General features: G+C 49.5%; 4 non-coding genes and 1 pseudogene across 4 annotated transcripts; 2 read left to right on the forward strand and 3 right to left on the reverse strand.

Annotated features, from left to right (window-relative positions):
- Nucleotides 1-1,286: 1,286 nt before the first annotated feature.
- trnad-guc (transfer RNA aspartic acid (anticodon GUC)) lies at nucleotides 1,287-1,358 on the forward strand. Its single transcript has one exon. It is a non-coding gene; the product is annotated as a tRNA-Asp (tRNA).
- Nucleotides 1,359-3,591: 2,233 nt separating this feature from the next.
- trnaf-gaa (transfer RNA phenylalanine (anticodon GAA)) lies at nucleotides 3,592-3,664 on the reverse strand. The gene has a single exon. It is a non-coding gene; the product is annotated as a tRNA-Phe (tRNA).
- Nucleotides 3,665-6,986: 3,322 nt separating this feature from the next.
- On the reverse strand, nucleotides 6,987-7,059 carry trnaf-gaa (transfer RNA phenylalanine (anticodon GAA)). Its single transcript has one exon. It is a non-coding gene; the product is annotated as a tRNA-Phe (tRNA).
- A 12,530-nt stretch (nucleotides 7,060-19,589) lies between these two features.
- On the forward strand, nucleotides 19,590-19,708 carry LOC148807113 (5S ribosomal RNA; annotated as a pseudogene).
- Nucleotides 19,709-20,331: 623 nt separating this feature from the next.
- LOC148807114 (U1 spliceosomal RNA) lies at nucleotides 20,332-20,495 on the reverse strand. The gene has a single exon (XR_016088949.1). It is a non-coding gene; the product is annotated as a U1 spliceosomal RNA (small nuclear RNA).
- Nucleotides 20,496-22,983: the final 2,488 nt, after the last annotated feature.

Raw genomic sequence — 22,983 nt, forward strand, 5'->3', positions numbered from 1 at the left:
GTTGTGACACGTGCAGGTGTGAGGGGTTGCCGGGCTACTCTGGAGCAGAGCTTGGGCGGAGGGGGGGCAGGAAAGCAGACAAAGAGGTGACACCTCAAGGTCTGCACGATCACAGCTCTCCGCCGCCCCAGGCTTCCGCTCGATAAGCTACTGGACACACCCGCCCCTCCTCACACAGACCGTGGAAAAGCCCCCGAGTGGGAGGGCTCTCTCTTCCTCCCAGGAGCTCTTGGACACGACGCACAGACAGAGCGCGGGGAGCCGCCGCCTGCAAACACGGCTCCAGGCAGGACTCCACTCCGCAGGAGCCGCAGAGCAGAGGAGATGGGGGCAGCTTAGTTCCTGTGCAGAGACCTGAGCTGTTGTTGCTGCGGACGCTGTCTTTTCTGTTCTCGGGGTAGGAGTGAATGTTGAGTTGCCCTTAGAAATGAAGCAGAGCACTTCAACGGCACGGGTGTGTGTGTGTGCGTGCGCCCTGGTGATTCTGGGAGACAGATCGAACCTGGGCTAAAAGAGAGGGGGCTTAGCCCTCTTCCATTTGCTAGTTCAGAGTTGTACAACCCATTTGTATCTGCTAGGCGGCGCAGTCGTCGTGCACAAAGAACGCTTTGAAAAGCGTCAAAAGCAAGTCATTCCGAGTTGGTCGTTTGTGTTTTCCGTTCAGACGCGAAATGCTGAAATGATCTCTCGGCTCCTCGGTTGTCATTTCTGCTCCGTAAAGGAATCACAGCACGCGTCGCCTTCCAGCACGCTGGGTCAGGACACGATGCCGGGGATCGAAGGGTGTGATGTCTTCCTCGTTAGTATAGTGGCAAGTATCCCCGCCTGTCACGCGGGAGACCGGGGTTCGATTCCCTGACGGGGAGTAGAAAGCAAGCTTTTCTTTTACCTCCTTAGAGAAAGGACTGCCTTTCACTTCTCTGTTTTCTTTCACAGCGTCGTGCACCTTTTCATTGCTCTCGCTTTCAGAGCCTCCGCACGGCACACGACTCGACATCAGAAAGCACATTGAAGTGAAAGCAGGAAGCGCTGCGACATGCACTGTGCAGATCCAGCCACACTAAGAGGTGAGTGGGTCTGTTCGATGCACAAAGAACGCTTTGATAAGCGTCAAAGGCAAGTCATTCCGAGTTGGTCGTTTGTGTTTTCTGTTCAGACGCGAAATGCTGAAATGATCTCTCGGCTCCTCGGTTGTCATTTCTGCTCCGTAAAGAAATCACAGCACGCGTCGGCTTCCAGCACGGTGGGTCGGGACACGATGCCGGGGGTCGAAGGGTGTGATGTCTTCCTCGTTAGTATAGTGGCAAGTATCCCCGCCTGTCACGCGGGAGACCGGGGTTCGATTCCCCGACGGGGAGTAGAAAGCTTTTCTTTTACCTCCTTAGAGAAAGGACTGCCTTTCACTTTTCTGTTTTCTTTCACAGCGTCGTGCACCTTTTCATTGCTCTCGCTTTCAGAGCCTCCGCACGGCACACGACTCGACATCAGAAAGCACATTGAAGTGAAAGCAGGAAGCGCTGCGACATGCACTGTGCAGATCCCGCCACACTAAGAGGTGAGTGGGTCTGTTCGATGCACAAAGAACGCTTTGATAAGCGTCAAAGGCAAGTCATTCCGAGTTGGTCGTTTGTGTTTTCTGTTCAGACGCGAAATGCTGAAATGATCTCTCGGCTCCTCGGTTGTCATTTCTGCTCCGTAAAGAAATCACAGCACGCGTCGGCTTCCAGCACGGTGGGTCGGGACACGATGCCGGGGGTCGGAGAGAGCGATGTCTTCCTCGTTAGTATAGTGGTGATTATCCCCACCTGTCACGCGGGAGACTGGGGTACATCAGGACGCGCATTGGAGTGAAAGCAGGATGCGCTGCGACATGCACTGTGCAGATCCCGCCACACTTAGAGGTGAGTGGGTCTGTGCGATCACAGCGCTAGGCGAATCCCCAATCCCCTTTTGTGCGTGGCGACAAAAGAAGCCGGTCTGTTTCCGCCCAGTTTCGAACCAGGGACTTTTCGCGTGTGAGGCAAACGTGATAACCACTACACTACGGAAACGGTAGCAAACCCTTCCCAGCGGCCCAGTGCTGAGCTTCGCCAATGCGATTCAGCTGCTTCCAGTGCCTTTATTGGAGTGCGCTGATGGACCGTGCTCTCTCTCCAGAGACCAGCACGCCTGTCATGGACGGAGCAGGAAAAGCGGCGCCACATTCTACAGCCCTCTCCACGCAATCGACGAAATCGGGCTACTGAAGTGGAGAAAATCGCCTCTCCAGAAAGTGCAAATATCATCTTGGAGAGTATAAATCCTATTGCCGAAGGTCAGCCCTGTCTACCAGAGTAACCCTCCCACCTCCTGCAGCGATGATCAGCTCGTCTCACACGCGAGAAGTCTTCGGTTGGAAACAAGCGCCCCCTCTTCTCGCGCGTTTTGCACGTTCGAGTGGTTTTAATGCGGCTCCTTCGTACACGGTGCTGATCTTTTGGAAAGCAGGAGGCAAAACTGACACGTTCCCATACCGGGAGTCAAACCCGGGCCGCCTGGGTGAAAACCAGGAATCCTAACCGCTAGACCATATGGGAGCACACAACCCCGCTGTTCCGGGCATCATGCAAGCAAACTACATAAATATGAGAAAACACGCAAGAGAGTTGTCACTCAGAGTGTCGAAGGGTCGATGTATACTGGGGCTCAGTTGAAATGCAACGTCAGGACTTTTCCGAATTAGGTCACACGAAGAGAGCACAGCCTTTTCCGCCCTACCATGTGTGTATCGGTAACTCGCCGTGATCGTATAGTGGTCAGTACTTTGCGTTGTGGCCGCAACAACCCCGGTTCGAATCCGGGTCACGGCAGAATAGGGGTGTCTGCTTTTAGTACTTGCGCGAATGAAGGCAAAAAAAAGCCAATCGATGTGAACGAACGGCGCTTTACAGAGGAGTACTGCCTGACTGGATCGTTGATGAACGACAGAGGCCACTCCGACCTCTTCTCGGTTTTCTTCAATGACTTACTAAGGATCTTCTTCACATTCGCCCATGCAGGGGAAGCCAGTTACACCAAAGCAAACGCAGGAAAGTGCATTTCAAGCAGAGACCAGGAGGGACTTGTTTACACCGAGAGTGGTCGGAGAATGGAACAATGCGCCCAGCCCTGTTGCTGGAGCCGATTCTTGATGAGATCTTGGGCTCACTGGATGCTAATCTTTCTGTTGTTCTTGCAGGTCCTGCGCTGCTTTTGAGCCGACAGAGCTCGTCCTGGTCTGTCGGCACAGCCCAATTGCAAATGATCGGCTCCGCGTACAGAAGGAACGTGCGTTTGGTACAAGAGTGCATGAAGGCACCGGAAATACATTGGGAACAAATGACCGGTCGCTCAAGACCTCTGTGAAGTACAGGAGCGTGCAACAAGAGGCTGTTTCCGCCCGGTCTCGGACCGGGGACCTTTCGCGTGTTAGGCGAACGTGATAGCCGCTACACTACGGAAACCTGCAGGGACCGCTGCTGGTGTCTCGCTTGCGTTTCGGGCTGAGAATGGGAAGCGTCACTTTAGGCAGGGGGCGCTGGAAAGAGGAACAAAGGGCGCGATGAAACAAAATGCCGAAACCCGGGATCGAACCAGGGACCTTTAGATCTTCAGTCTAACGCTCTCCCAACTGAGCTATTTCGGCAGTGCACAGAGCCCACAGCCACCTGCTCCAGCGGCATGAGCGCACCAAGAGGAGCGGGAGAGTGTTGCAGGAACGTCACTCAGAAGGAAAGCCACCCAGCTGCGCCCTCTGAGCTCTGTCCAGCGCATCTTCCTCGCATGGACTCCTGCCTGCGACGGGCAGGAAACAATTAGCAAGAACAGAACAGCACCCCATGGGTGTCTCATGACCACACCTTAGGTTGTGACACGTGCAGGTGTGAGGGGTTGCCGGGCTACTCTGGAGCAGAGCTTGGGCGGAGGGGGGGCGGGAAAGCAGACAAAGAGGTGACACCTCAAGGTCTGCACGATCACAGCTCTCCGCCGCCCCAGGCTTCCGCTCGATAAGCTACTGGACACACCCGCCCCTCCTCACACAGACCGTGGAAAAGCCCCCGAGTGGGAGGGCTCTCTCTTCCTCCCAGGAGCTCTTGGACACGACGCACAGACAGAGCGCGGGGAGCCGCCGCCTGCAAACACGGCTCCAGGCAGGACTCCACTCCGCAGGAGCCGCAGAGCAGAGGAGATGGGGGCAGCTTAGTTCCTGTGCAGAGACCTGAGCTGTTGTTGCTGCGGACGCTGTCTTTTCTGTTCTCGGGGTAGGAGTGAATGTTGAGTTGCCCTTAGAAATGAAGCAGAGCACTTCAACGGCACGGGTGTGTGTGTGTGCGTGCGCCCTGGTGATTCTGGGAGACAGATCGAACCTGGGCTAAAAGAGAGGGGGCTTAGCCCTCTTCCATTTGCTAGTTCAGAGTTGTACAACCCATTTGTATCTGCTAGGCGGCGCAGTCGTCGTGCACAAAGAACGCTTTGAAAAGCGTCAAAGGCAAGTCATTCCGAGTTGGTCGTTTGTGTTTTCCGTTCAGACGCGAAATGCTGAAATGATCTCTCGGCTCCTCGGTTGTCATTTCTGCTCCGTAAAGGAATCACAGCACGCGTCGCCTTCCAGCACGCTGGGTCGGGACACGATGCCGGGGATCGAAGGGTGTGATGTCTTCCTCGTTAGTATAGTGGCAAGTATCCCCGCCTGTCACGCGGGAGACCGGGGTTCGATTCCCTGACGGGGAGTAGAAAGCAAGCTTTTCTTTTACCTCCTTAGAGAAAGGACTGCCTTTCACTTCTCTGTTTTCTTTCACAGCGTCGTGCACCTTTTCATTGCTCTCGCTTTCAGAGCCTCCGCACGGCACACGACTCGACATCAGAAAGCACATTGAAGTGAAAGCAGGAAGCGCTGCGACATGCACTGTGCAGATCCCGCCACACTAAGAGGTGAGTGGGTCTGTTCGATGCACAAAGAACGCTTTGATAAGCGTCAAAGGCAAGTCATTCCGAGTTGGTCGTTTGAGTTTTCTGTTCAGACGCGAAATGCTGAAATGATCTCTCGGCTCCTCGGTTGTCATTTCTGCTCCGTAAAGAAATCACAGCACGCGTCGGCTTCCAGCACGGTGGGTCGGGACACGATGCCGGGGGTCGGAGAGAGCGATGTCTTCCTCGTTAGTATAGTGGTGATTATCCCCACCTGTCACGCGGGAGACTGGGGTACATCAGGACGCGCATTGGAGTGAAAGCAGGATGCGCTGCGACATGCACTGTGCAGATCCCGCCACACTAAGAGGTGAGTGGGTCTGTGCGATCACAGCGCTAGGCGAATCCCCAATCCCCTTTTGTGCGTGGCGACAAAAGAAGCCGGTCTGTTTCCGCCCAGTTTCGAACCAGGGACTTTTCGCGTGTGAGGCAAACGTCATAACCACTACACTACGGAAACGGTAGCAAACCCTTCCCAGCGGCCCAGTGCTGAGCTTCGCCAATGCGATTCAGCTGCTTCCAGTGCCTTTATTGGAGTGCGCTGATGGACCGTGCTCTCTCTCCAGAGACCAGCACGCCTGTCATGGACGGAGCAGGAAAAGCGGCGCCACATTCTACAGCCCTCTCCACGCAATCGACGAAATCGGGCTACTGAAGTGGAGAAAATCGCCTCTCCAGAAAGTGCAAATATCATCTTGGAGAGTATAAATCCTATTGCCGAAGGTCAGCCCTGTCTACCAGAGTAACCCTCCCACCTCCTGCAGCGATGATCAGCTCGTCTCACACGCGAGAAGTCTTCGGTTGGAAACAAGCGCCCCCTCTTCTCGCGCGTTTTGCACGTTCGAGTGGTTTTAATGCGGCTCCTTCGTACACGGTGCTGATCTTTTGGAAAGCAGGAGGCAAAACTGACACGTTCCCATACCGGGAGTCAAACCCGGGCCGCCTGGGTGAAAACCAGGAATCCTAACCGCTAGACCATATGGGAGCACACAACCCCGCTGTTCCGGGCATCATGCAAGCAAACTACATAAATATGAGAAAACACGCAAGAGAGTTGTCACTCAGAGTGTCGAAGGGTCGATGTATACTGGGGCTCAGTTGAAATGCAACGTCAGGACTTTTCCGAATTAGGTCACACGAAGAGAGCACAGCCTTTTCCGCCCTACCATGTGTGTATCGGTAACTCGCCGTGATCGTATAGTGGTCAGTACTTTGCGTTGTGGCCGCAACAACCCCGGTTCGAATCCGGGTCACGGCAGAATAGGGGCGTCTGCTTTTACTACTTGCGCGAATGAAGGCAAAAAAAAGCCAATCGATGTGAACGAACGGCGCTTTACAGAGGAGTACTGCCTGACTGGATCGTTGATGAACGACAGAGGCCACTCCGACCTCTTCTCGGTTTTCTTCAACGACTTACTAAGGATCTTCTTCACATTCGCCCATGCAGGGGAAGCCAGTTACACCAAAGCAAACGCAGGAAAGTGCATTTCAAGCAGAGACCAGGAGGGACTTGTTTACACCGAGAGTGGTCGGAGAATGGAACAATGCGCCCAGCCCTGTTGCTGGAGCCGATTCTTGATGAGATCTTGGGCTCACTGGATGCTAATCTTTCTGTTGTTCTTGCAGGTCCTGCGCTGCTTTTGAGCCGACAGAGCTCGTCCTGGTCTGTCGGCACAGCCCAATTGCAAATGATCGGCTCCGCGTACAGAAGGAACGTGCGTTTGGTACAAGAGTGCATGAAGGCACCGGAAATACATCGGGAACAAATGACCGGTCGCTCAAGACCTCTGTGAAGTACAGGAGCGTGCAACAAGAGGCTGTTTCCGCCCGGTCTCGGACCGGGGACCTTTCGCGTGTTAGGCGAACGTGATAGCCGCTACACTACGGAAACCTGCAGGGACCGCTGCTGGTGTCTCGCTTGCGTTTCGGGCTGAGAAAGGGAAGCGTCACTTTAGGCAGGGGGCGCTGGAAAGAGGAACAAAGGGCGCGATGAAACAAAATGCCGAAACCCGGGATCGAACCAGGGACCTTTAGATCTTCAGTCTAACGCTCTCCCAACTGAGCTATTTCGGCAGTGCACAGAGCCCACAGCCACCTGCTCCAGCGGCATGAGCGCACCAAGAGGAGCGGGAGAGTGTTGCAGGAACGTCACTCAGAAGGAAAGCCACCCAGCTGCGCCCTCTGAGCTCTGTCCAGCGCATCTTCCTCGCATGGACTCCTGCCTGCGACGGGCAGGAAACAATTAGCAAGAACAGAACAGCACCCCATGGGTGTCTCATGACCACACCTTAGGTTGTGACACGTGCAGGTGTGAGGGGTTGCCGGGCTACTCTGGAGCAGAGCTTGGGCGGAGGGGGGGCGGGAAAGCAGACAAAGAGGTGACACCTCAAGGTCTGCACGATCACAGCTCTCCGCCGCCCCAGGCTTCCGCTCGATAAGCTACTGGACACACCCGCCCCTCCTCACACAGACCGTGGAAAAGCCCCCGAGTGGGAGGGCTCTCTCTTCCTCCCAGGAGCTCTTGGACACGACGCACAGACAGAGCGCGGGGAGCCGCCGCCTGCAAACACGGCTCCAGGCAGGACTCCACTCCGCAGGAGCCGCAGAGCAGAGGAGATGGGGGCAGCTTAGTTCCTGTGCAGAGACCTGAGCTGTTGTTGCTGCGGACGCTGTCTTTTCTGTTCTCGGGGTAGGAGTGAATGTTGAGTTGCCCTTAGAAATGAAGCAGAGCACTTCAACGGCACGGGTGTGTGTGTGTGCGTGCGCCCTGGTGATTCTGGGAGACAGATCGAACCTGGGCTAAAAGAGAGGGGGCTTAGCCCTCTTCCATTTGCTAGTTCAGAGTTGTACAACCCATTTGTATCTGCTAGGCGGCGCAGTCGTCGTGCACAAAGAACGCTTTGAAAAGCGTCAAAAGCAAGTCATTCCGAGTTGGTCGTTTGTGTTTTCCGTTCAGACGCGAAATGCTGCAATGATCTCTCGGCTCCTCGGTTGTCATTTCTGCTCCGTAAAGAAATCACAGCACGCGTCGCCTTCCAGCACGCTGGGTCGGGACACGATGCCGGGGATCGAAGGGTGTGACGTCTTCCTCGTTAGTATAGTGGCAAGTATCCCCGCCTGTCACGCGGGAGACCGGGGTTCGGTTCTCCGACGGGGAGTAGAAAGCTTTTCTTTTACCTCCTTAGAGAAAGGACTGCCTTTCACTTCTCTGTTTTCTTTCACAGCGTCGTGCACCTTTTCATTGCTCTCGCTTTCAGAGCCTCCGCACGGCACACGACTCGACATCAGAAAGCACATTGAAGTGAAAGCAGGAAGCGCTGCGACATGCACTGTGCAGATCCCGCCACACTAAGAGGTGAGTGGTTCTGTTCGATGCACAAAGAACGCTTTGATAAGCGTCAAAGGCAAGTCATTCCGAGTTGGTCGTTTGTTTTTTCTGTTCAGACGCGAAATGCTGAAATGATCTCTCGGCTCCTCGGTTGTCATTTCTGCTCCGTAAAGAAATCACAGCACGCGTCGGCTTCCAGCACGGTGGGTCGGGACACGATGCCGGGGGTCGGAGAGAGCGATGTCTTCCTCGTTAGTATAGTGGTGATTATCCCCACCTGTCACGCGGGAGACTGGGGTACATCAGGACGCGCATTGGAGTGAAAGCAGGATGCGCTGCGACATGCACTGTGCAGATCCCGCCACACTAAGAGGTGAGTGGGTCTGTGCGATCACAGCGCTAGGCGAATCCCCAATCCCCTTTTGTGCGTGGCGACAAAAGAAGCCGGTCTGTTTCCGCCCAGTTTCGAACCAGGGACTTTTCGCGTGTGAGGCAAACGTCATAACCACTACACTACGGAAACGGTAGCAAACTCTTCCCAGCGGCCCAGTGCTGAGCTTCGCCAATGCGATTCAGCTGCTTCCAGTGCCTTTATTGGAGTGCGCTGATGGACCGTGCTCTCTCTCCAGAGACCAGCACGCCTGTCATGGACGGAGCAGGAAAAGCGGCGCCACATTCTACAGCCCTCTCCACGCAATCGACGAAATCGGGCTACTGAAGTGGAGAAAATCGCCTCTCCAGAAAGTGCAAATATCATCTTGGAGAGTATAAATCCTATTGCCGAAGGTCAGCCCTGTCTACCAGAGTAACCCTCCCACCTCCTGCAGCGATGATCAGCTCGTCTCACACGCGAGACGTCTTCGGTTGGAAACAAGCGCCCCCTCTTCTCGCGCGTTTTGCACGTTCGAGTGGTTTTAATGCGGCTCCTTCGTACACGGTGCTGATCTTTTGGAAAGCAGGAGGCAAAACTGACACGTTCCCATACCGGGAGTCAAACCCGGGCCGCCTGGGTGAAAACCAGGAATCCTAACCGCTAGACCATATGGGAGCACACAACCCCGCTGTTCCGGGCATCATGCAAGCAAACTACATAAATATGAGAAAACACGCAAGAGAGTTGTCACTCAGAGTGTCGAAGGGTCGATGTATACTGGGGCTCAGTTGAAATGCAACGTCAGGACTTTTCCGAATTAGGTCACACGAAGAGAGCACAGCCTTTTCCGCCCTACCATGTGTGTATCGGTAACTCGCCGTGATCGTATAGTGGTCAGTACTTTGCGTTGTGGCCGCAACAACCCCGGTTCGAATCCGGGTCACGGCAGAATAGGGGCGTCTGCTTTTAGTACTTGCGCGAATGAAGGCAAAAAAAAGCCAATCGATGTGAACGAACGGCGCTTTACAGAGGAGTACTGCCTGACTGGATCGTTGATGAACGACAGAGGCCACTCCGACCTCTTCTCGGTTTTCTTCAATGACTTACTAAGGATCTTCTTCACATTCGCCCATGCAGGGGAAGCCAGTTACACCAAAGCAAACGCAGGAAAGTGCATTTCAAGCAGAGACCAGGAGGGACTTGTTTACACCGAGAGTGGTCGGAGAATGGAACAATGCGCCCAGCCCTGTTGCTGGAGCCGATTCTTGATGAGATCTTGGGCTCACTGGATGCTAATCTTTCTGTTGTTCTTGCAGGTCCTGCGCTGCTTTTGAGCCGACAGAGCTCGTCCTGGTCTGTCGGCACAGCCCAATTGCAAATGATCGGCTCCGCGTACAGAAGGAACGTGCGTTTGGTACAAGAGTGCATGAAGGCACCGGAAATACATTGGGAACAAATGACCGGTCGCTCAAGACCTCTGTGAAGTACAGGAGCGTGCAACAAGAGGCTGTTTCCGCCCGGTCTCGAACCGGGGACCTTTCGCGTGTTAAGCGAACGTGATAGCCGCTACACTACGGAAACAGTGGGAAAAGGGGTCCCCCGGCAGTTAGTATTCAACTTCACAGCATTAGTGCTCGAGAATTCAAATGTTATCCCAATCAGTTGATATCAATTTAATTCCAAAGGTTATGTACTTGTTTTGAGTATCTAATGTAGAAGTTGTAAACAAGTTCAATTACGATACGGTCTAAATGAATGATATACCGAACTTTTGTCCTCTTGATATGTGTAACTTTTTGTAACTGAATGAATTTATATCTTTTGTATTCTGATAACCCTTACGATAAGATCTGTTAGTTTTACATGCATATTCTATATAATAATAAATGCATCCTCGTGTATTAGTACCTGTGTGTGCGTTGTTTGAGTTATATCGCATGGTTAGATTCTAAGACCATTAAAATAATCAATTTTGTGATTTACTGCCACAATTAATAATTGTCCCAGTAAATGCCCAAACCCCTACAGAACTGGTGCTTTGTGAGAGCACACTACAACAGTGTGTGATCTCCTGTCCCAGCCTGAGGAGCAGACAGCGAGCCTGTCTCTCAATAATACTAATAATACAGTGTGTGATCTCCTATCCCAGCCTGGGAAACTGTGAGTCAGCCACTCAATAATTATAATACAGTGTGATCTACTGTCCCAGCTTGAGGAACACACAGTGAGCCTGTTTCTCAATAATAATAATACAGTGTGTGACCTCCTGTCCCAGCTTAGGGAACAGTGAACTAGACTCTCAATAATAATAATACAGTGTGATCTCCTGTCCCAGCCTGAGGAACAGTGAGCCTGTCTCTCAATAATAATAATACAGTGTGTGACCTCCTGTTCCAGTTTGGGGAACAGAGAACTAGACTCTCAATGATAATAATACAATGTGATCTACTGTCCCAGCCTGAGGAACAGTGAGTTTATCTGTCAATAATAATAATACAGTGTGATCTCCTGTCCCAGCCTGAGGAACAGTGAGCTAGTCTCTCAATAATAATAATAATACAGTGTGATCTCCTGTCCCAGCCTGAGGAACAGTGAGCCTGTCTCTCAATAATAATAATACAGTGTGTGATCTCCTGTCCCAGCCTGAGGAACAGACAGTGAACCTGTCTCTCAATAATGATAATAATACAGTGTGTGGCCTCCTGTCCCAGCCTGAGGAAGAGACAGTGAGCATGTCTCTCAACAATAATATTAATAAACTGTGTGATCTCCTGTCCCAGTCTGAGGAACAGACAGTGAGCCTGTCTCTCAATAATAATAATACAGAACGTGATCTCCTGTCCCATCATAAGGAACAGACAGTGAACCTGTCTCTCAGTAATAATACAGTGTGTGATCTTCTGTCCCAGTCTAGGGAATTGAAAGTGAGCCTGTCTCTCAGTAATAATAATATAGTGTGTGATCCACTGTCCCAGCCTGAGGAACAGACAGTCAGCCCGTCTCTCAATAATAATAATACAGTGTGTGATATCCTGTCCCAGCCTGAGGAACAGACAGGAGTGAGCCAGTCTCTGAGTAATAATAAAGCAGATTATGATCTGCTGTCCCAGCCTAAGGAACAATCAGGAAAGAGCAGGTCTCTCGATAATAATAATACAGTGTGTGATCTCCTGTCCCAGCCTGAGGAACAGACAGTGAGCCTGTCTCTCAATAATAATAATATAGTGTGTGACCTCCTGTCCCAGCCTGAGAAACAGACAGTGTGCCTATCTCACAATAATAATAATACAGTGTGTGACCTCCTGTCCCAGCCTGGGGAACTGTGTGCCAGACTCTCAATAATAATAATACAGTGTGATCTCATGTCCCAGCCTCAGGTACAGTGAGCCTGTCTCTCAATAATAATAATCCAGTGTGATACTTCCTGTCCCAGCCAGAGGAACAGTGAGCTTGTCTCTCAATAATAATAATACAGTGTGATCTCCTGCCCCAGCCTGAAGAACAGTAAACCTGTCTCTCAATAACAATAATCCAGTGTGTGATCTCCAGTCCTGAGGAACAGACAGTGATCCTGTCTCTCAATAATAATAACCTAGTGTGGAATGTCCTGTCCCAGTCTGAGGAACAAACAATGAGCATGTCTCTCAATAATAATAGAATAGTGTGTGATCTCCAGTCCCAGCCAGAGGAACAGACATTGAGCCTGTCTCTCAATTATAATAATACAGTGTGTGACCTCCTATCCCAGCCTGAGGAACAGACAGTGAGCCTGTCTCTCAATAATAATAATACAGTGTGTGACCTCCTCTCCCAGCCTGGTGAACACTGAGCCAGACTCTCAGTCATAATAATACAGTGTGATCTACTGACTCAGCCTGAGGAACAGTGAGCTTGTCTCTCAATAATAATAATACAGTGTGATCTCCTGTCCATGCCTGGAATACAGACAGTAAACCTGTCTCTCAATAATAATAATCCAGTGTGTGACTTCCTGTCCCAGCCTGAGGATCAGACAGTGAGCCTGTCTCTCAATAATAATAATACAGTGTGTCATCTCCTGTTCCAGCCTGAGGAACAGACAGTGAGCCTGTCTCTCAATCATAATAATACAGTGTGTGACCTCCTGTCCCAGCCTGGGGAACAGTGAGCCAGACTCTCAGTCATAATAATACAGTGTGATCTACTGTCCCAGCCTGAGGAACAGTGAGCTTGTCTCTCAATAATAATAATACAGTATGGTCTCCTGTCCCAGCCTGAGGAACAGACAGTGAACCTGTCTCTCAATAATAATAATAATACAGTGTGTGACTTCCTGTCCCAGCCTCAGGAACAGCGAGCCTGTTTCTCAATAATAATAATACAGTGTGTCATCTCCTGTCCCAGCCTGAGGAACAGTGAGCTTGTCTCTTAATAATAATAATACAGTGTGATCTCCTGTCTTAGCCTGAGGAACAGACAGTGAACCTGTCTCTCAATAATAATAACCTTGTGTGGAATGTCCTGTCCCAGTCTTAGGAACAAACAGTGAGCATGTCTCTCAATAATAATAATATAGTGTGTGACCTCCTGTCCCAGCCTGAGAAACAGCGAGCCTGTCTCTCAATAATAATAATAGTGTGTCATCTCCTGTCCAAGCCTGAGGAACAGTGAGCCTGACTCTCAATAATAATAATACAGTGTGTGATCTCCTGTCTTAGCCTGAGGAACAGACAGTGAACCTGTCTCTCAATAATAATAACCTTGTGTGGAATGTCCTGTCCCAGTCTGAGGAGCAAACAGTGAGCATGTCTCTCAATAATAATAGAACAGAGTGTGATCTCCAGTCCCAGCAAGAGGAACAGACAGTGAGCCTATATCTCAATAATAATAATACAGTGCGTGATCACCTGTACTAGCCTGAGGAACAGACAGTGAACCTGTCTCTCAATAATAATAATACAGTGTGTGACCTCCTGTCCTAGCCTGAGGAAGAGACAGTGAACCTCTCTGTCAGTAATAATAATACAGTGTGTGATCTCCTGTCCCAGCCCAAAAGAAGAGACAGTGAGCCAATCTCTCAATAATAATAATACAGTGTGTGATCTCCTGTCCCAGCCTGAGGAACAGACAGTGAACCTGTCTCTCAATAATAATAATAAAGTGTGTGACCTCCTGTCCCAGCCTGAGGAACAGCGAGCCTGTCTCTCAATAATAACAATACAGTGTGTCATCTCCTGTCCCAGCCTGAGGAAAGTGAGCTTGTCTCTTAATAATAATAATAATACAGTGTGATCTCCTGTCCCAGCCTGAGTAACAGTGAACCTGTCTCTCAATAATAATAATACAGTGTGTGACCTCCATTTCCAGCCTGAGGAAGAGACAGTGAACCTCTCTATCAGTAGTAATAATACAGTGTGTGATCTCCTGTCCCAGCCCTAAAGAAGAGACAGTGAGCCTGTCTCTCAATCATAATAATACAGTGTGTGATCTCCTGTCTCAGCCTGGGGAACAGACAGTAAACCTGTCTCTCAATAATAATAATCCAGTGTGTGATCTCCAGTCTTAGCCTGAGGAACAGACAGTGATCCTGTCTCTCAATAATAATACCCTAGTGTGGAATGTCCTGTCCCAGTCTGAGGATCAAACAATGAGCATGTCACTCAGTAATAATAGAATAGTGCGTGATCTCCTGTACTATTCTGAGGAACAGACAGTGAGCCTGTCTCTCAATAATAATAATAAAGTGTGTGACCTCCTATCCCAGCCTGAGGAACAGACAGTGAGCCTGTCTCTCAATAATAATAATACAGTGTGTGACCTCCTGTCCCAGCCTGGGGAAGAGACAGTGAGCCTGCCACTCAATAATAATATTACAGTGTGTGATCTCCTTTCCCAGCCAGGGATCAGACAGTAAATCTGTCTCATAATAATAGTAATCCACTGTCTTAGCCTGAGGAACAGACAGTGATCCTGTCTCTCAATAATAATAAAAATACAGTGTGTGACGTCCTGTCCCAGCCTGAGGAACAGACAGTGAGCCTGTCTCTCAATAATAATAATAATACAGTGTGTGACCTCCTGTCCCAGCCTGAGGAACAGACAGTGAGCCTGTCTCTCAATAATAATCAGTGTGTGACTTCCTGTCCCAGCCTGAGGAACAGACAGTGAGCCTGTCTCTCAATAATAATAATACAGTGTGTGTCCTCCTGTCCCAGCTTGGGGAACAGTAAGCCAGACTCTCAACAATAATAATACAGTGTGATCTACTGTCCCAGCCTGAGGAACAGTGAGCTTGTCTCTCAATAATAATAATACAGTTTGATCTCCTGTCCCAGCCTGAGGAACAGACAGTGAGCCTCTCTCTCAATAATAATAATAAAGTGTGTGACCTCCTGTCCCAGCCTGAGGAACAGCGAGCCCGTCTCTTAATAATAATAATACAGTGTGATCTCCTGTCCCAGCCTGAGGAACAGTGAGCCCGACTCTCAATAATAATAATACAGTGTGTGATCTCCTGTCTTAGCCTGAGGAACTGACAGTGAACCTGTCTCTCAATAATAATAACCTTGTGTGGAATGTCCTGTCCCAGTCTGAGGAGAAAACAGCGAGCATGTCTCTCAGTAATAATAGAACAGTGTGTGATCTCCAGTCCCCGCAAGAGGAACAGACAGTGAGCCTATATCTCAATAATAATAATACAGTGCGTGACCTCCTGTCCCAGCCTGAGGAAGAGACAGTGAACCTCTCTGTCAGTAATAATAATACAGTGTGTGATCTCCTGTCCCAGCCGAAAAGAAGGGACAGTGAGCCTATCTCTCAATAATAATAATACAGTGTGTGATCTCCTGTCCCAGCCTGAGGAACAGACAGTGAACCTGTCTCTCAATAATAATAATAATACAGTGTGTGACCTCCTGTCCCAGCCTGAGGAACAGACTGTGAGCCTGTCTCTCAATAATAATAATACAGTGTGTGACTTCCTGTCCCAGCATGAGGAACAGACAGTGAGCCTCTCTCTCAATAATAATAATAAGGTGTGTGACCTCCTGTCCCAGCCTGAGGAACAGCGAGCCTGTCTCTCAATAACAATAATACAGTGCGTGATCACCTGTACTAGCCTGAGGAACAGACAGTGAACCTGTCTCTCAATAATAATAATAATACAGTTTGTGACCTCCTGTCCCAGCCCAAAAGAAGAGACAGTGAGCCTATCTCTCAATAATAATAATACAGTGTGTGATCTCCTGTCCCAGCCTGAGGAACAGACAGTGAACCTGTCTCTCAATAATAATAATAATACAGTGTGTGACCTCCTGTCCCAGCCTGAGGAACAGACAGTGAGCCTGTCTCTCAATAATAATAATACAGTGTGTGACTTCCTGTCCCAGCATGAGGAACAGACAGTGAGCCTCTCTCTCAATAATAATAATAAGGTGTGTGACCTCCTGTCCCAGCCTGAGGAACAGCGAGCCTGTCTCTCAATAATAATAATACAGTGTGTCATCACCTGTCCCAGCCTTAGGAACAGTGAGCTTGTCTCTTAATAATAATAATACAGTGTGATCTCTTATCCCAACCTGAGGAACAGTGAGCTTGTCTCTTAATAATAATAATACAGTGTGATCTCTTATCCCAACCTGAGGAACAGTGAGCCTGACTCTCAATAATAATAATACAGTGTGTGATCTCCTGTCTTAGCCTGAGGAACAGACAGTGAACCTGTCTCTCAATAATAATAACCTTGTGTGGAATGTCCTGTCCCAGTCTGAGGAACAAACAGTGAGCATTTCTCTCAATAATAATAGAACTGTGTGATCTTTAGTCCCAGCAAGAGGAACAGACAGTGAGCCTATATCTCAATAACAATAATACAGTGCGTGATCACCTGTACTAGCCTGAGGAACAGACAGTGAACCTGTCTTTCAATAATAATAATACAGTGTGTGACCTCCTGTCCCAGCCTGAGGAACAGACAGTGAGCCTGTCTCTCAATAATAATAATACAGTGTGTGACTTCCTGTCCCAGCATGAGTAACAGACAGTGAACCTCTCTCTCAATAATAATAATAAAGTGTGTTACCTCCTGTCCCAGCCTGAGGAACAGCGAGCCTGTCTCTCAATAATAATAATACAGTGTGTCACCTCCTGTCCCAGCCTGAGGAACAGTGAGCTTGTCTCTTAATAATAATAATACAGTGTGATCTCCTGTCCCAGCCTGAGGAACAGTGAGCCTGACTCTCAATAATAATAATACAGTGTGATCTCCTGTCCCAGCCTGAGGAACAGGCAGTGAGCCTGTCTCTCAATAATAATAATACAGTTTGTGATCTCCTGTCCCAGCCCAAAGGAAGAAACAGTGAGCCTATCTCTCAATAATATTAATAAACTGTGTGATCTCCTGTCCCAGCCTGAGACACAGACAGTGAGCCTCTCTCTCAATAATAATAATACAGAGTGTGATCTCCTGTCCCAGTCTGGGGAACAGAAAGTGAGCCTGTCTCTCAGTAATAATAATATAGTGTGTGATCCACTGTCCTAGCCTGGGGAACAGACAGTCAGCCCGTCTCTCATTAATAATAATACAGTGTGTGATCTCCTGTCCCAACCTGAGGAACAGATAGGAGTGAGCCGGTTTCTCAATAATAATAAAGCAGATTATGATCTCCTGTCCCAGCCTAAGGAACAGTCAGGAAAGAGCAGGTCTCTCGATAATAATAATACAGTGTGTGATCTCCTGTCCTAGCCTGAGGAACAGACAGTGAGCCTGTCTCTCAATAATAATAATACAGTGTGTGACTTCCTGTCCAAGCCTGAGGAACAGACTGTGAGCCAGTCTCTCAAAATAATAAAAATACAGTGTGTGACCTCCTGTCCCAGCCTGAGGAAGAGACAGTGAGCCTGCCTCTCAATTATAATAATACAGTGTGTGACCTCCTGCCCCAGCCTGGGGAACAGTGAGCCAGACTCTCAATAATAATAATACAGTGTGATCTCCTGTCCCAGCCTGAGGAACAGTGAGTCTGTCTCTCAATAATACAAATACAGTGTGTGATCTTCTGTCCCAGCCTGAGGAACAGACAGTGAGTCTTTCCCTCATTAATAATAATACAGTGTGTGACTTCCTGTCCAAGCCTGAGGAACAGAGAGTGAGCCTTTCCCTCAATAAGAATAATACAGTGTGTGACCTCCTGTCCTAGCCTGAGGAACAGACAGTGAGCCTGTCTCTCAATAATAATAATACAGTGTGTGACCTCCTGTCCCAGCCTGGGGAACAGTGAGCCAGACTCTCAATAATAATAATACAGTGTGATCTCCTGTCGCAGCCTGAGGAACAGTGAGCCTGTCTCTCAATAATAAAAATACAGTTTGTGATCTCCTGTCCCAGCCTGAGGAACAGACAGTGAGCCTGTCTCTCAATAATAATAATACAGTGTGTGATGTCCTGTCCCAGCCCAAAGGAAGAGACAGTAAGCCTATCTCTCAATTATATTAATAAACTGTTTGATCTCCTGTCCTAGCCTGAGATACAGACAGTGAGCCTGTCTCTCAGTAATAATAATAAAGAGTGTGATCCACTGTCCCAGCCTGGGGAACAGACAGTCAGCCCGTCTCTCAATAATAAAAAAACAGTTTGTGATCTCCTGTCCCAGCCTGAGGAACAGACAGTGAGCCTGTCTCTCAATAATAATAATAATAATAATTATAATAATAATAATAGAGTGTGTGACCACCGACAATGGCCACAAAGCCGGGGAATGGCACCTGTAAAGTCTTAATTGGGGCACAGGAACAGCCCGTCTTGTCTCGGGGGCCGGCTTCAAAGACAATACAGCAAACACAACGGGGCAGGGGAAGAAGACGACACGACACATGCAGGTACATTCAGTTCCGGCCGGAACGAGTCATTTGTCAGTGTTTTCAAGTGCTGGGAGCCGAGTAATCCTTCGCTTGTATCGTTTCTCCCCGGTGACTAGATCTCACCCTGCGACTCTCGACTGGGCTCACCCACGGCAGCCCAGCAGGTGTGAGCCTAGCTGGCACCCGGATGGGAGATTCCCCCCAGAAAAGCTCAGGTTGCTGCTGCTCCTGCAAGAGGTGTGACTGGGACCAGTAGGGAGCGCTCACCCTGCGGTCTGTGTGGCTTTCTTATGCCCCAGCATCCTGATGGCAACACTCTGCTGCACAAACAGGCGCCGCTCTTCGGGGGAGGCGTAAAACCGAGGTCCCGACCCTCCTTGGCCATTAAGAAATTCCAAGGCGTCTCTCAAAAAGAGATGCCGGAGGTGTCACTCTGGTGTTAGTGTTCCCCTTTACCAATCAGTCGGGGTCTCCTCCTAATCAGCGTCTCATATGTAACAATCAATGACGAGGCCCTCCTGTCCTGCGATATTGTACTTGTCTCCTGGCCGCTGGCTGGCGCCGTGAGATTTAGTCCTTGCGCAAGAGACCGGGGGCAGAGCGCGAACGCGGTCCCCCGCCCCCCGCAAAGTGTGCGCTCCAGGTTTCCTCTCGGGGCTCTGCAACACAGCGGAAAGGCAGCGAGAAGGAGCCTCTTGCTCTGACGCCGCAAGGCCACAAGAGGGGGGAGGCACCGCGCGCCCGGCCGACGTGTTGGACTGGTGCGCTTTATGTGCTGAAATAAACACGCGACAGCCCAGAAATGTTTTCAGAGTGCTGTGCACTGGAGGTTTTTGTCTTGTGAAGACTTGCCTTGTGCTCCTCCGAGCAGTTTGTTTGTTCTCCTCCAGTGCGGGACAAGCCAACACAAGGGAGCACATTCGCCAACATCCAGGTACGCAATGCGATTTGGAAAGAAGCTCCTTTCCAAAGAGTTGCACACGAACGATCCTTCAGTCCCGCTCGGGGGGCACGGAGCCCCAGCCACACACAGCTTCAAGTAGCGAGTCAGGCGTCATGGCTTTCGCTTGCGGCCACACCACCCTGCACGCGCCTGATCTTGTCTGATCTCGGAAGCTGAGTAGGGTTGGGCCTGGTTAGTACTTGGATGGGAGACCGCCTGGGAATGCCAGGTGCTGCAAGCTTTTGCTCTCTCGGCCAGCAGGGGTCGCCGTTGGTACCGTAGGCTTTGGGAGGAAAACCTGGAGGATGGAAAGGTGATCTATAGCCTCATCTCTAGAGATGTTTTGTTGCTATGGCATGTGTGTGACCCATATAAAAAAAAAACCCGTTTGTAAAACAAATATCGAAGCTGCCTCTAAATCTGCAAATGAAGATGAGTCGATAAACTACTTGTTTTTCGTATAACTATACATATATTCATTTTTTACTGATTTCATTCATTGAGCACGGATACAATAGAGGTACAGCCATTCACTGTTTGACATGTCTGCACTGCTACAGAACCTAGCAATCAGAAAACGGGTGAAACTGTCTTGAGAATTAGCATACAGTACCGAGGCCCCCATGACCAAATAAAGGCTAACCTCGATAATCAGCCTAAATAATGCAGATTACAGCAAAACGACTGACTTTGAAAAGGGAATGAATGTCCGGAAGGAGTAGTGTAACCAGCTTGAAATGCTTCTCCGGACCTCTAACTAAAAGAAACCGGGAACCAGCAGTGGCATCGACTCCTTTCGAACTGGGATTCTATCGCAGCTTGTGGTGTCGTAACTCTTCCGTATCCGATATGGACCAAGCACATCAGGGGAGAGCGCTAACGCAGTCCCCCACTACCAGAAATTATGCAGTCGAGATTCCCACATTTGGGGAGTTCGCAGGGGTCAGCACACCCGGAGTGCAATGGCCGAGCCTCACCCTGGGTGAACCTCCTTCTTGATCAAGGTATCTCCCCTGCCAGGTAAGTATGAGTTGTACAAGCCCCTGCAAGTGGCCCGCACCCACAGCAAAAAGCGCGCAGCCTAGACCAGCTCCTCGCCCCGCATCGCCACCGCATAACAACGCCTGAAGAAGACCCAGGCAGGTCGAAACGCCGCGACACAAAGAAAAGCAAGATTGCCTTTTCACGGAGCCACAGACTCTACAGAGGTAAATTGCCTAACAGTGGAAACCTAACGGTGCCAACGAAGCTTTATGAACGAAGCTTTTTTTATTTTTTTAAGTATGGATCGTTATGGTATGCGTCAACCCAGAGTTGACAACGCACGCTGCCTTACGGTCACTCCCCACACCGCCGCCCACACCGCCTACACACCAAACCACACCACATCAGACACATCAAACAGACAGGATACCTTCCAACTAGGAACCAGGATCATCTACAAAATGATCCAGACAGTCAACCACCTAAAAAACACAGCAGTTTCCGGAGGGGAGAACCAGGCACCCGCCAGCCTACGACGGAAGACAGAGGAACTCAAGCACCTCATAAGACCGGCCAACCCAACCGAACTCACATGTTTGAAGCTAGTAAGCAATGCCAAAAACTGGCTCCACACCACATTGCAGATCCTCGAAGAGCACTACGAGGAAACTCTCACACATCTGTCCAGACGACTGGAGGACCTGGAGCTTCCCGGCTGGGAACAAGCTTTCGCGGTTGCCTCCAACTGGGCAAAGAAAAATTATGGGAGGAAAATACAGAAGGACACGTTGGACCATACACAAGCTATGGTTACTGCTACACTTAGCAACAAGGAATCCACTATCCCCACGTCTCCAAACAGATTCCAAATACTCGACACACTAATCAGGGAAGAGGTAAATGGCTCAGAAGAGACATACGTAACCCAGGCAGAATCCCTTCCAGAACCAGTGAAGAGACACTGGGAAAGCAGACATCCAACCCAGAAATCTGGCCCCATGAGAGCCAGAGCATATACTCCAGAAATAGATGACTTTCCTCCAATCCCCAGGCCACAAAGGATCCGAAGAGAGCAGAGAAGCAAGAAGACAGAGAAGACTTCATACTACCTTTCCACAAGGCCTGAACATCAGAAAATAAAGTGGGAGGGTTTCAGTCGTTGGAAGGAGAGTGCAACACTCCTTGTCCCAGATGGTCCCTTCTTAGAGAAAATCTAGGAGAAAGAGCTTTGTTCCCCTACCCTAACCCTAATACTAACACTGACATTAACCCTGATCCTAACCCTGACCCTGGTCCTAACCCTAACCCTAATCTTAACCCTGACATTAACCCTGATCCTAACCCTGACTCCGACCCCGACTATTACCCCCCCACACCAGCACCAGCCCAACCAAGATACAGACCACACCGACATGACAAGACCACAAGAAAGCTAATGGACAGGAAGCTGGAAACCCACAAACGCTGGCTCTGCATAGGGGACTCCAATTTATCAAGAATACCCCCCTATGAAAATCCAGATCTACAGATAGAAAGCTACCCAGGAGCATCATTTTACAATGCAGCAAACCTCCTACAACACACCCCCCGGAACACAGTAGTGGAGAAAATCATTCTATCCTTTGGAATCAATAACAAGGCACAAAAAGCAAAGGAAACAGCTATCAAACAACTTTGACAGATGCTACGGGAGGCTAAGGGAACCTTCCCATCTGCAGAAATATACATCCCACTGATTAATTACTCCAGAGACCAGGAAAAACCTGGACACAATAAACAATCACATACAGCAAAACATGCCATACCTCCCCAAACTGGAAGAAGCTCTTTTCAAGACAGAAAGAGATGGAATTCACTGGACCACCGCAACAGCTAAAAAAATGCTAGACCACTGGTCACAACATTTAAACTGGTAAGCCCCAAAGCCGCAGAACAAGATGGGGACAAGAACAACAAAAATATTGTAAATCTAAGCAACAACTTCCACCCCACAACTGAACAAATAAACCTCCTCAATAAGAGCTTATCATTTGTCCCCACAGTAGGGACAAAGAAAGGTTAGAAAACCAGACTGAAAAGCAAAATCCGACAATACCACCGTCGCCTTAAACTGACCGCCTTCTTTGAGGATAAAGACACCGACACAGAAAGGGTTCCCTTCCTGCCTAAATCCAGTTGGGAACCAAGGGAAAACCAACTGCCACCAGAAATCCAGGAAATAATTCAAGAGGACAACAGAATTCTACAAAAACTCCGACCATACAGGGACTCACACAACATAACAAAGGAGGAACCCGTAGCCTTAAAACATTTAAAGGAAAACAAACATATAGTCATAAAACCAGCAGACAAAGGGAGTGCAATAGTTATCATGGATAGAGAAAAATACATTGCAGAAGCACACAGACAATTAAATAATCAGAAACACTATACTACATTGGAAGAACCGCTGTACAAACAAACAGCACTAGAAATAGGGCAAATCCTACAAACTCTGGTTGAATTAAAACACCTAACCAAAAAACAGGCATT

This window comes from Atractosteus spatula, unplaced genomic scaffold (assembly GCF_055471065.1).
Source record: "Atractosteus spatula isolate fAtrSpa1 unplaced genomic scaffold, fAtrSpa1.hap1 Scaffold_41, whole genome shotgun sequence".
In the NCBI taxonomy this organism is placed as follows: domain Eukaryota; kingdom Metazoa; phylum Chordata; class Actinopteri; order Semionotiformes; family Lepisosteidae; genus Atractosteus; species Atractosteus spatula.